This window comes from Protopterus annectens, chromosome 16.part0 (assembly GCF_019279795.1).
Source record: "Protopterus annectens isolate FY-2018-M chromosome 16.part0, PAN1.0, whole genome shotgun sequence".
Taxonomy (NCBI): Eukaryota; Metazoa; Chordata; order Ceratodontiformes; family Protopteridae; genus Protopterus; species Protopterus annectens.
In genome coordinates, this window is record NC_056750.1 from 647650676 (window position 1) to 647663873 (window position 13198).

General features: G+C 40.0%; 1 protein-coding gene across 3 annotated transcripts in view; it reads right to left on the minus strand.

Moving 5' to 3' along the window:
• The window catches only part of THTPA (thiamine triphosphatase), a 474859-nt gene extending 463620 nt beyond the window's left edge, over positions 1–11239 (minus strand). Inside the window, exon 1 of one of the 3 annotated variants that reach the window (XM_044058686.1) lies at positions 10901–11239. The gene's annotated coding sequence lies outside the window, so the exon portion shown is untranslated. Of the gene's footprint in view, positions 1–10341; positions 10459–10900 lie in introns of those variants that run through there. The other 2 variants (XM_044058688.1, XM_044058687.1) reach the window with 2 other exon arrangements.
• Positions 11240–13198: the final 1959 nt, after the last annotated feature.

Genomic DNA, 13198 nt, shown 5'->3' on the forward strand with positions numbered 1-13198 from the left:
GAAAAGAATATTAAAAAAAATCAATTTACAGGAAAATGTGATCCTCTGCACTTAATAGCCTTTCTTTATTGTTGGCAGTTACTTGTTTGACAGTTTTATAACACATCTGCTCTGTTATATCTGAGATAGCTCCATAAGTTGCATTTGCTATTAACTTTGTAACTTTCTATACTGCCTTAGTGGCACCATACCAGTGAATAAATTCAGCTGCTGAAATAACACCATTTCGTATGTCGAGCTGTTTTAACCTTTACCTATTTTTTTATCATGAACCTTCCTCTTTTTCAGGTGATTTTTTACTATGTCCTCTGATAATGTGTGAGTAATTCTCACTATTGGAACTGCATACTCTATGTAACAGAATGTCTTCTCTTTCATTTCTTCCTTAAAATAAGTATTATGTGTTAACTCCCATACTGTTTTTATTTTATACTCAAGCGTTTTTACATGAATAGAGTATCCCTTTTTCTATTTTTATCAACTGTAAATGTTTTTTATGGCTGATTATTTTACAACTCTACTTTTATAAGATTTTTTTAAACATAAAACCTGTATGTGTAGCCTCTACAGGGACTGCGTGTAATGGCATTTTCCCTCTGTAAGGAATGTGGCTAAAAACCCAACAATTTGACTTGTCACATGCCTTTGCAAACAAATTTTGCATGTCCAAAATATATTGAAATCAAGTATCCGATCACGATGTCCCTGTTCTCATGATTTATTATATCTGAGTATCACTTCCCATTTTTTCTTTGTAACTGTTTTAGATTGCCTTGTCTTGTTCATAGATTGCTATTATAGAAACAAATTTAAACTTTTGTAAGACTAACAGACTGTTACTGTACTTATACTGTTTGTTATTAATTTATACTGATTTTTATGAATCAACATGGTGTGCTGCTTTTGCTTGGATTTTTATTAGCTGAAAAATGCTACTTGTAATGACTCTGTACTTTATTAGCTGTATGTATTGCTGTGTATTATTACCCAGATGGCAGTTACACCAGTTTGACGAATTATGTTTTTGCTGTACTAGTTTGTTTATAAGACTGTTTGCTGTTATATTTGATGTAAGACATTCTTTTGAAAATATGACATTACAGTCACTGTTTTTTACCAATACTGATCCTGTTTGCTGTATGCATAAGCTGTCTTTGGAGGCATACTGTACTTTTAATGTGGGGGGGTTGACCCTCACTTGTTACTATAGAACCTTTTGCCATTTAGGATTTGTCATAGGTATTGCCGTAAATGTTACTCAATTTCCAGACATACATGTGGACTTACATACCCAACATTTAATTGCATTGTTTAGTTTTGCATATACCATTTGCACTACTGTAAATGCATTTACTGTATTTGTATTAACTTTAACTTTACATTGTATCTGTATTAACTTTAACTTTATGTCTATATGGCTGTAGGTTATTTGTGTTCATTTTGAATCTGTCCTGGCTTATTAAACCAGTAAAGTATTTTTCTGTCTTTTACTGTCCCCTTTGTTTAATTAATTAACATTGAGTTTTGTATACTAACATTGTCTTCCATTGCTTTAAAAGATCCCTGTACTTAGCTGCCAACTGATAACCTGTCTTTTGTTAATGTATTGCTTTAATGCCTATTGCCTGCCATGATTTGGTATTTCATAGGCTATACTTTATTTTTTATGTATCCCTCTGTGTTTGTCCTGTGACTGATCCCTTAATGTATTTTTTATCTTGATTTCTTTCACTATTTTTGGGTTTGAAGAAGCACTATTATAATGGGACCTATTTTCTTACAAGTAAAACATATCACCTGTTTTTCTGAACTTGGTTCTATGTCTGTAACCCTGGTGGAGCAGAAGCTGCTCATGTCCCCCTTGTGTTTGTTTTTTATCAGACCATGTAGTACATCCCCTTCCTTTCACCATGTAGTCTACAAGCTGTTTGTGTACATTTGCTATGTGCATCTGCAAGACTGCATACTTTTTTAAACTGTCTGTCACTCTGGCTTAATCTCCAAGTCTGTATCTGTCTGTTAGGCAGAAACTGATTTTAAAGCTGCATATGCATTTTGCAGAATGTCATGAGCTGTCTGATGGAATTGCTTTAACATAACATCTTGCCTGACTAAAACATTATTTTGTTTTTTCTGTCATGCTATTTAGACTGTCTGTAAAACAGTTACGTGAGTCTAGACACTCACCTGTTTTAGCTGTTTGCTTTGCTTTGCCAAAGCATTTACTGTTGCCTTTTCTGTATATTTTTTAATGTGCTTTGATTTTGACAATACTAAACTTTCCCTGTAAATCATTTTGAGAATGAATGTTCATAACTCTCATACTGGAGCATGTTTTAGGGGTTTGCCAACACTGTTGATAATTCCTCTTTCCCCTTCTGACCCAAACTGGCATGTGTAAATGCAAAAAACATTTAAATAAAGCATTATTTGAAATAAACCACACAGTGTATGTCAACCATTGTTTACATGCCAACATATTGAAACAAAATGATTACTTCTTTTTGTCTTGCCACTGAGGCAGAGTCTACAAACAAGACTACTGAGATATATCAGCAGGAGAAATAACTGTCATTTCTGCTGAACCCTGCTCAATGTAAACCTTGCTGGGCTTCTTCTAACTGTCTTGTCAGATTAACCTCTGTAGTTTGTGCCCTTAGTAAATGTTGTTGGGCTCTATGTGATTGTTACGTTAAACCAGAAATGTCATGATGTAAAGTCTGAATGCTATGCTGAGTCTGTTCCTCTAAATGGCATTATTGTCCCTTACTACAAGAGGCTCTCCCGTTCGATTCTCGGCTGGAGTGCGGGGAGTGCCTTCTGTGTGGAGTCTGCATGTCCTCCCCACGGTTTGGTGGGCGTTCGAAAGACATGCGTAAATGGGTGTGCCTTCGCTGAAGGTTGAACGTCGAGCTGGCACCTCGGCGTTCATGAAAATCTACTGCCAATCATTAGTGGGCCAGAGTTCCGCTGTGGCGACCCCTAACCGGGAAAAGCCGAAAGACAACAACAACTACGGTCTGCAGGAAAATTTTGAAAAGCTGTGAAAATCTTTTCTTTAAAAGGTTAATACTGATAGCACACTGTACTATGTTAGAACTTTATTGTTTTTGTGCATTTGCAAAATTTAACATAAATAACATGTTTATGTAATCTATTACATTACTAACAATAATTGCATACACTTGTACTGTATGAGATTTAGGTGACTGCAGAAGGTACATTTAACTGTTGTACATGTGAAGAACTAACAAAGCTAGAATCAAACAGACTGTTTATCAGACCAGGATATATCTTACGGTATAGTTTATATACTAACTAAACTTCTCTAAAGCAAATTTCACACTCCTCAAAACCGAGGTGGAATCCTTCAAAGCCCCCGGGCCTGTGGATAATACGGCCCAGACCACAAAATCCTTTATAAACTTATTCTATGAACACCTTCAGGAATGCATGGATCATGCAATCCCAAATAAAACCAAGACTCAATCCCCCAAAGGCAGACGTCCTGTCTGCTGGACCCCAGCCATAAACAAACTATACAATAGAAGGAGGAAGCTAGTACATGACAGAGCAAAATCCCAAAAAGGGAAGGCATCTCTGATCAGTATTAGCAAAAAACTACGGGCACTCATAAAATCGTCTAAGGCCAGCTTCGAGAGAAAAATTGCACAGGACACTAAGGATAATCACAAGGCTTTCTTTAGTTATGTTAGGAACCTGGGTGGGAATTCCCAGATATGCTCAGAATTAGTCCAAAATGACAAAAAATACACAGAACCCACAGACATTGCCAACATCCTAGCTGACAGGTTCAGCGCAAACTTCTCCCCCCCCCAACCAAAAGGGCTAATATCTATCCCAGCAGAGTGCTGCCCCCCTGACATCTCAGATGCTCAGGTAAGAGATGCCCTCTCCAAAGCAAGAAACACAGCATCAATGGGACCAGACGGTGTCCCGGGCTGCGTCCTACATGAACTCCAAGAAGAGCTAAACCCAAACCTAAAACTTCTGTTCAATCTTAGCCTTACTACAGGATATGTACCCAAAAAGTGGTGTACAGCAACAGTGGTCCCTCTCTACAAAGGTGGTGCCTCAACGGATCCTGGAAACTATCGCCCCAGAAGTCTCACTAGCTTGGTCTGCAAAGCTATGGAAAGGATCATCATGGACCTTATAAATAAAGATATTGGGGACCTACAGACACTGGATCCTACCCAGTTCGGCTTTGTTAAGGGCAGATCCTGCCTCTTAAACCTGGTCAATTTCTTTGAAACAGTCACCAAGGCCATTGACAAGGGGAAGGTGGTCCACACAGCCTACCTGGACCTCGCAAAAGCCTTCGATACAATACCCCACTCGGGCATTATAGATAAGCTCACCAGCTTAAATATAAACCCCTATGTCACTAGATGGGTTGCAAACTGGCTCAAGGACAGAACCCACATGGTTAGAATAGCTGGAATCATGTCAGACTCCAAACCAGTTACAAGTGGAGTCCCACAAGGCTCAGTCTTGGGACCTCTCTTGTTCGGTATATATTTCTCGGAGGTACAGGCCAACATGGAAGGACTGTGGCTGACCAAGTTCGCAGATGACTGCAAACTGGGCGCCATAATAGACTCTCCAGCCGACACAAGCATCCTCCAAAAGGGCCTCATAGAAACAGACAACTGGTGCCAGAGCCATGGCCTCAAGCTAAATGCCAAAAAGTGTATAGTCATCCCCTTTGGCAAAAACAAAGTGCCCACAAATTACCACATAGGTGTAATCTATTAAGTACAGAAGAAGTAATTAGGGACCCGGGGACCCATGTTGATAGCAATCTCTCATTTGACAACCACGTGGCCAAAGTGGTTAGAAAAACATTTTATAAAGCCCACCTAATCATGAAGGGATTCACATCTAGATCAGGGGAGGTCATCGTGCCTCTTTACTCATCCCTCATCAGGCCCATAATTGAGTACAATGCCCCTTTTGGGATGTACCTTACCAGACACCTGCAGCAACTGGAAAGACTCCAAAAGTACCTCACCAAGAGGATCAAGGGGCTCAAACAGATGCCATATGCTGCCCGGTTAAAGAAACTCCAGCTCTACTCAGTGGCATACCGCCTGCTCAGAGGCGATCTGTGCCTGACGTATAAAGCCATGTCCAACCCGGAATTAATGGACATGCTGCACCTCAGAAAATCCAAATCCCATTGAGCTACGTGCTCGAGGGACTTAAACCTCAGCACTGAAATAAATAGGACATGCTGGAGGGACAGATTCATAACCCAGAGGCTCCTTTCACTCTGGAATAAAATCCCAGTCCAGGTTAGGCAGAGTCCCTCATTGACTCTCTTCAAGAGGAATCTTGATGAGTGGATGGGAGATCGTAGGTTTACCCCGGGTATATCACTTCTGTGTCACTGTTAGACAGAGGCACAGTATACTAACCTCGAAAAAGGGCATAGCAAAATTAATTTAAAATGGGTGGCGAAAGCCATACACACTCTGGCTAGGCTTATAAATGCCCTAGGGCAGATAGCCTAGTATGAACCTATGAACCTATACTAGACTCCTGTGACAAAATAGACAGAAGTTAGGAAAGTTACTTCCACATAAAAAACAGTCTTTATGAATTGCTGTACATTTTGTGGATGGATTATTGGCATTTATACATTAAAAAACACAGCTGTTAACTAATGTCTGAACATCAAACATTTCAGATTTACATTTTATGTCTGACACAGAAGGTTTAAACCATGTAAACTTATACATACAATATGTGGGCACTGTAAAGTTAACTGTCTGTACTTGCATCCATGTTATAACTGTGAAGAAAGTTGTTGTTGTGTCTTTCGGCTTTTCCCGGTTAGGGGTCGCCACATCGGAACTCCGACCCGCTAATGATTGGCAGTTTATTTTTATGTGCTGAGTTGCCAGCCCTAACACACAACCTAACTGTGAAGAAAGTACCATTATTTATGCAGAAGACAAGCAAGTGATCAGGCTGAAGTCAATCTGGAAAAGGACGGAGTTTCTCCACAGATGAATTGTAGGTGGTCCGACGCAGGACAGCTTTCACAGCGGTGCTCTGTGTCCACCAACGAAGTACTGAAACTGTTTCTCTGTTAAAGCACTGGAACTGTCAGTCTGTTGAACTAACGTAGTAAGTCGTAGGGATCCCTCTGTAATATTAACTGCTGGTAACAGATATATGGTCACAGCCACTGGCCAAGGCTCGCCACTGAAGAAATGTATTTCTTTCTTTTCTGAAGAAATGTCAAGCAGAGGTCTTTATTTTGCCTCTGAAGAAATGTCACTGAAGAAAATGTCCAAAAGTAGACCAGATAAACTCCGTACTACTGTATCTGTTATACTTTATTTGTCTCACAACAAATTCTTGCCAAACAGTTAATTCTGTCAGAGCTATTTCAATTCTATTATAACACAGCTAGACAGATGAATAGACTAAGGCGCACACAGTCTAAAACGTCACTCCTGAATGAAACATACTTTCCAGTTTATATACTCTTTTCAGCCAATGTTATTTTTAATGTCCTTGTGACTTATTCTTCTGGTTTCTGTCTGTGTCATGAAAAAGGCCATGGTTATTTCATGCCCTTTTCTGGTCCTTGTTGTATCTGAAGATTTCACAAAAGTTTCTCCACGTCATCTTTGTGTCACATGACCTGTCTGTATTTTATTTATTTATTTCTGCATCTGAAAGCCAAGAAAGTCAACTTCCTTTTTTTCTATAACAGGATGCATTTACAGTAATGCCCACAGCTATATGTTATTAATATCTAAGCTGAACATAACTGTTCTTGCAAAGCAAACCATATTAATTTGAAAACTGCTGTTTGGCCTTGCACATTTCCTTTCACCGTATACCACCTTCATGGAATAATCCTGCCGAAAAAATCCAGAATCAATTGTAAAGGTACTGAGAAAGGATCTAAGCCTTTAGAGGAAGCCCAGACAGCAAACCTCTTCCATTTACTTTTGTAAACCTTTCTCATGTTCAGAACTGGAAGGGGAACTCATCAAGCAAAACACCTTCAGCCTTCCAAGGTTGGCTATCCCTACCGGACAGGATGAAAGTAAGGAGGAGGAAAAGGATCCAGAGGCAGTCATGATGGGGCAGAGTGCATGCAACAGACCTCCTCCCTTGATCTAGTGAGAACCCTCTCAAAAGAAGAGGCTAAGACAGGTGCCAAGGACGATCCCTTAGGATCTGAATTATCATCATCATCAGCCTCCCGTTTTCCCATTCTTTTTCTATATGGGGTCAGGGTATTGTGTTAACTGTCGCCAACTCTTTCGATTCAGTGCCACACTCCTGCCTTCTTCAACACGCATGCCTGACTGTTGCAGATATTCTTTCACACAATCCATCCACCTCTTTGCTGGATATCCTCGCTTCCTCTTCCAGTCTGTCCCAAATCTTCCTCACCAGATTGTCTTCTGCTTTTCTGCACGTGTCCAAACCACCTTGATCTGTTCTCTTTGATCTTTTCTGCAACTACTTTGGTTTCTGCTCTTATGTCCTAATTTCTTTGTCTGTCCCACAGTGTGCATCCTACCACCCTTCTCAGGCACTTAATTTCCATCACCTCTAGTTTCTTTAACTCTTCTGCCTTTACTTCCCACGTTTCTGTACCATACAGTAGTACTGGTTGCACCACTGTCTTATACACATTACTTTTCAGCTTCTTTGGCATTCTTCTGCCATAGACTACACCGGACACTCTATGCCAGTTGGCCGCAGCCCCTCTGATTCGAGCTGACCTCTTCATTCAGACTTCCCTTCCCCTCAACCACCCCTCCCAGATACTTGAAGCTGTTTACTTGTTCCACTATCTTCCCTTCTATCTCTATTCTCAGCTTATTCTGATTTCCCCAATTTGTTGCCATTACCACCATTTTATCTGTGTTTAGTTTCATCCCATGTGCCTTCAGTTTTGCATTCCATTCTACTATCCTTACTGAAATTCTAGCTCAGTCTGCCTGCAATGCCACAAAGTCTGCATACAGCAACTTTGTTGATCTGTCCCCTCCGACCTGTTTGCTAATGTAGTCCATCACCAGTATGAACAGCAGTGGCTCAGAGCTGAACCCTGGTGTACATCCACTCCTACTGGGAACCCCTCTGTGAGGTTGAATACTGTTCGCACTTGAGTCACTGGGTCCTTGTACATAGCCTGCACTAATTCCAAAAATGTTTCTGGGACTTCAAACCACCACAGTACTGCCCAGATCAGCTTTCTTGGGACCCTATTTTACGCTTTCTCCAAGTAAAGGAATGCACAGCTGGACTCTCTCCTCATCTCTAGCTTCTTCTCAAGTATCTGTCTCACTGCAAACGATTGAACTACATCCTGATCTGAATCCAAACTGCTCCTCTCCCATCTTACATTCTATTTCATGGGATATAGTAGCTGAATCCTGTGAAAGTACATTTACCATTTTGGATGGGACCTGAACGTAAACTGGACTTTCTCAACCAGAACCCCTCCTCCTCCACCTGTTATCACATTAAAAAAATAACAAAAAACGAAATGTAACAATGAACATAATTCCCAGCTGCTACCACTGAAGTAAAGCACTTTCATTTTGACTTTGAATTTTAGCCTTGCTCCTTCTACATTTGCTAATTTAGGTTGGACCTGTTTAAGGGTACAGAAATTATTAACCGATCTAAACTAATACAAGGATTATCATTAATGACACAGGATCAACTGTCTACCAACCTTCTTTTCTAATAAAAAAATAAGACACAAGTGTTCCTCTTTTTGACTCTGTGATGTTATATTTAACCACTAGTATTATGACTTTTTAATGCTCAGAGGCTGACAGGTATGCACCTGAATTTACTGGAATCTCCTACAGCAGTTCTGCACCTCTTTGTTTCACATTACTATTAATAATGACATGGCATTATTCAGACTGCACATAAATCACAGTAAGAAAAAACAACTCAGGTCATAGTTCTTAACTGAATGAGGACAAATCTCAAAGAATTTAGGGACCCGTCCAGAAATAATCCGGAACAATCAGTGACACTTTTTAAAATATTAGTGATATTAACTTGAGACATTGACAGAATATGAGGATGTGACTTAATAACCTTAATTATTGTCATTATTTATTAAGAGTACTTTGCTGACTTTCTCCAAAGGTCGCCGATATCAGGAGGGATTAAGAGGGACTGGGCTTAAACCGTACCTCTCAACCTCTTAGCACAAAAAATCTGGACAACATACCTCTCAAGTGTATCTCATTTTGAGGAACATTCCTCATTTGGGGTCTTAAAAGTTCATGTTCCTCGAAGTTCCACATTGAAAGGGTCTGTCACACATTCAGTGTTAGCATTATTTTAACTGATACCAGTGGTAAAGCTAACTGAATTATATTATTTCATTAAAAGACCTATTCTATAAGTAAGAATATCACATTTTAGCCATCCTAACAACTTCCTACATGAAGCTGTTAGTAAGCCATTAGTAAGTGTTCCAAATTTTGCCCATTTGTTCCACATTATGAGAGGAAGTCTTCCTCATTTTGGAGATGGAAGGTTGAGAGCTATGTGGACAAAGCCAATAATAATGGGGGACAAAGCCCCAAAACTAGGAACAACATTTAAATATCGCTCTTATAAACATGGAAAGTTGCTAGAATAAAAGGTCTTGTGTTAATGCATTTTCTGAAGGATGTGAAGTCTGAAATGCAAATGCCTGTCATTATTTAGTGAATTCAGTCCTCACTGATTTGCCACAAAAATGCAGAAGACCACAAATTTCATGAGGAATAGACCACAAATATTGGGCAAAAATCTGGACACTCTGCAAAAATATGTACAGTTGTGAGAGTATGCCTTAAACCCGAGTTAAAATCAGGGACAGTTGCATCCCTCTCAAGTGTACCTCATTACAAGGAGCATACCTCATTTGGGGTCTTCAAAAGTTCATGTTCCACGAAGTTCCCTCAAAGTTCCACATTGAAAGACTGTCACACATTCAGTGTTAGGATTTTTTTTAAGTGAAATCCATTGTAAACATAAATGGATCATATTAATTCATTAAAAAATCTTCTTTATAAGTAAAACCAGCATACATCCTATGACCTTCCTGGCTGAAGTTGTTAGTAAGCCATTAGTATGTGTTCCACATTTTGCGGGCTAGTGTTCCTAACTTTGGACACGGAAGGGTGAGAGCTACAGTCCGGGATTCAAATAATAAATGGAACAATAATATTAATATACATAATATAATCTAGAAGTTACAGCTAATAAAACCCACTGGGCCATGTTGTACTGTATAAATAACAAACGGGAATCGAACACACACTGTACCTGACCTCGCGTTGCAGAAGTAGAAAAATGGGCATTTTAAACTAAGCAGAGTAAAATACAGCACAGAGGTAAATGAGTCGGAGCACTACTACTCCAACAGCTGCACACTTGCTGTTGTCGTGTCTTTCGGCTTATCCCGGTTAGGGGTCGCCAGAGCGGAACTCCGGTCCGCTAATGTTTGGTAGTGGAATTTTACGTGCCGACTCCGAGTTACCAGCTCTGACGCACAACCTCCAACGAAGGCACGCCCATTCACGCATGCCTCCACACAAAGACGCTCTAGCTGAGAATCGAACGCGACAACGTGTTGCTGTGAGGCGACAACAGCATAACGCAATGTGTGAACCCCAGTAATGAGATTTAAAAGACTCTGTAGTACCTCTGCCGTGGTGTGACTTACAGGAAATTTCACACTTTGAAATTTACAGCGGCTCTCATCATCTAGCTACTGGACAATCCAATCACTCTTGCACACAGCAAGTCATCTTAATGTAGCTACAATGAATACATTACAAACCTTACTTTAATGTAGCCAAAATGAATAAATTACAAAGCTTACTTTAATGTAGCCAAAAAGGAAGAAATAGAGCTTAAGTTATTGCATACAAAGCCTTCTACTACGAAGTCCCTGTTTGACGTTTGCGCCGTAACATGTCTTGGTTGCAGTAGGGCGTCCCTGGTATCACGTGATTATCGACGCTACTAACGTGTTTCTCTATGATTTAGTATTTCGAAGGGTTAGACCTGTGTTCGAAACAAATGTTTCTCTTGTTCTTTTGCTGTCAAGTGGATTTCAGATGTTCAAAGCCGAATTGGGCTTTTAGTTCTTTTTCTTTACGTGTATTAATCGTGAGACTACTACGAAGAAAATTAGTGTCCGTGACAGGGACCTCCCCTACGTGGAAGTGGCACGGGTGTCGCCAAGAGGACAGTGCCGTTCTCCACTCCACCTCCACCAAAGTTTTGTCCTTATGCACGAACGTGCACATCCTCCGTTAAATATGTGTAGTTGTAGACGTTTACTTAACTTTATTAGTAATTAAATGTCATGCCAGGAAATAATGGATGAAACCACCCACGGTGAGTAGATTATGTACATAGGTAAAAAAGAAAGCAAAAAATAATTTATTATACCAAAAAAAGATAGAGTGGATTGTATAGTTGAACGAGCCTAGGTACCGAAAGAAAATGTTTACCACAGAGTAGGATGTAAATTTATGCAAAAGTTGTCAAAAAGAATAAGAATAAAAAAAAATAAAATAGGTAAGTTCTAAAATGCGGCTGATGGTCAGTTGTAGAATAGTTCCAAGTTGGCCGAAGGGATAAAAAGATACCATAATTATGAAAGGAGAGGAGAAAATATAGCATAATTATAAATATTTGAGGTATAAGCTTTTACTGTAGCATATATACCAACTCCACTTTCCTAGTGCTTTATTGGTCGTGAACTAAAAACCGTATTTATGTGTGCTTATAATATATATAAATGTACTAATTTTATCCTTTCTTATTTGCAATGGTGATGGACAGGTTGACAGACGAGATCAGACAGGAGTCCCCGTGGACTATGATGTTTGCAGATGACATTGTGATCTGTAGTGAGAGTAGGGAACAGGTGGAGGAGACCCTGGAGAGATGGAGGTATACTCTAGAGAGAAGTGGAATGAAGGTCAGCAGGACTAAGACAGAATATATGTGTGTGAAAGAGAGGGAGGATAGAGGAATGGTAAGGATGCAAGGAGTAGAGGTGGCGAAGGTGGATGAGTTTAAATACTTGGGGTCAATAGTTCAGAGTAATGGTGAGTCTGGAAGAGAGGTGAAGAAGTGAGTACAGGCAGGATGGATTGGGTGGAGAAGAGTGTCAGGAGTGATTTGTGACAGACAAGTACCTGTAAGAGTGAAAGGGAAGGTCTACAAGAGGGTAGTGAGACCAGCTATGTTATAGGGGTTGGTGACAGTGGTATTGACAAAAAGGCAGGAGTTTGAGCTGGATGTGGCAGAATTAAAGATGTTAAGATTTGCACTGGGTGTGACGAGGGTGTACAGGATTAGGAATAAGTATATTAGAGGGTCAGCCCAGGTTGGAAGGTTTGGAGACAAAGCCAGAGAGGCACGATTACGTTGGTTTGCACATGTGCTGAGGAGGGATGCTGAGTATATTGGGAAAAAAGATGCTAAGGATGAAGCTACCAGGTAACAGAAAAAGAGGAAGGCCTAAGATAAGGTTTATGGATGTGGTGAGAGAGGACATGCAGGTGGTTGGTGTGACAGAGCAAGATGCAGAGGACAGGAAGAAATGGAAACGGGTGATCTGCTGTGGCAACCCCTAACAGGAACAGCCGAAAGAAGATGATGACTAATGTTATATGATACTTACTTGTTTTTGCAGACTTACACCTACTTTATGTTCTAATAATATTATTGCCTCTTCGAATTTCCCTCACCCAGTTTTAGGGTCCATAATGTATACTACCCATAGGATAATGATTTGTTGTAGGAGAGATGGTGCTTACTTGTAGGGTAATATCGAGTATCTATAGGGGACGTATTGTAGGAAACAGCATTTAGTTGCTGTCTCTATCCATAAGTAGTACAAGGGGCAGTCCTGGAATAAATTTCCACTTTTCCAGCCATAGGTCCAAGTTTGACTTGAATAGGGATGGGAATGAACTTTGCTTTATGTGGATGGGGAGTCTGTTTCAGAGTAGTAGTAATCTCTGTAACCTCTGAAAGATGTGTCTGCCTCTCCAAACTATTCTGTTTAAATTGCAGTAGGTGTTTACATCCCTGGAACAAGTACATCTGACTTGCAGATGTGCAATTGGTTCATAAATATTGGTCAGACAATGCCTTATTA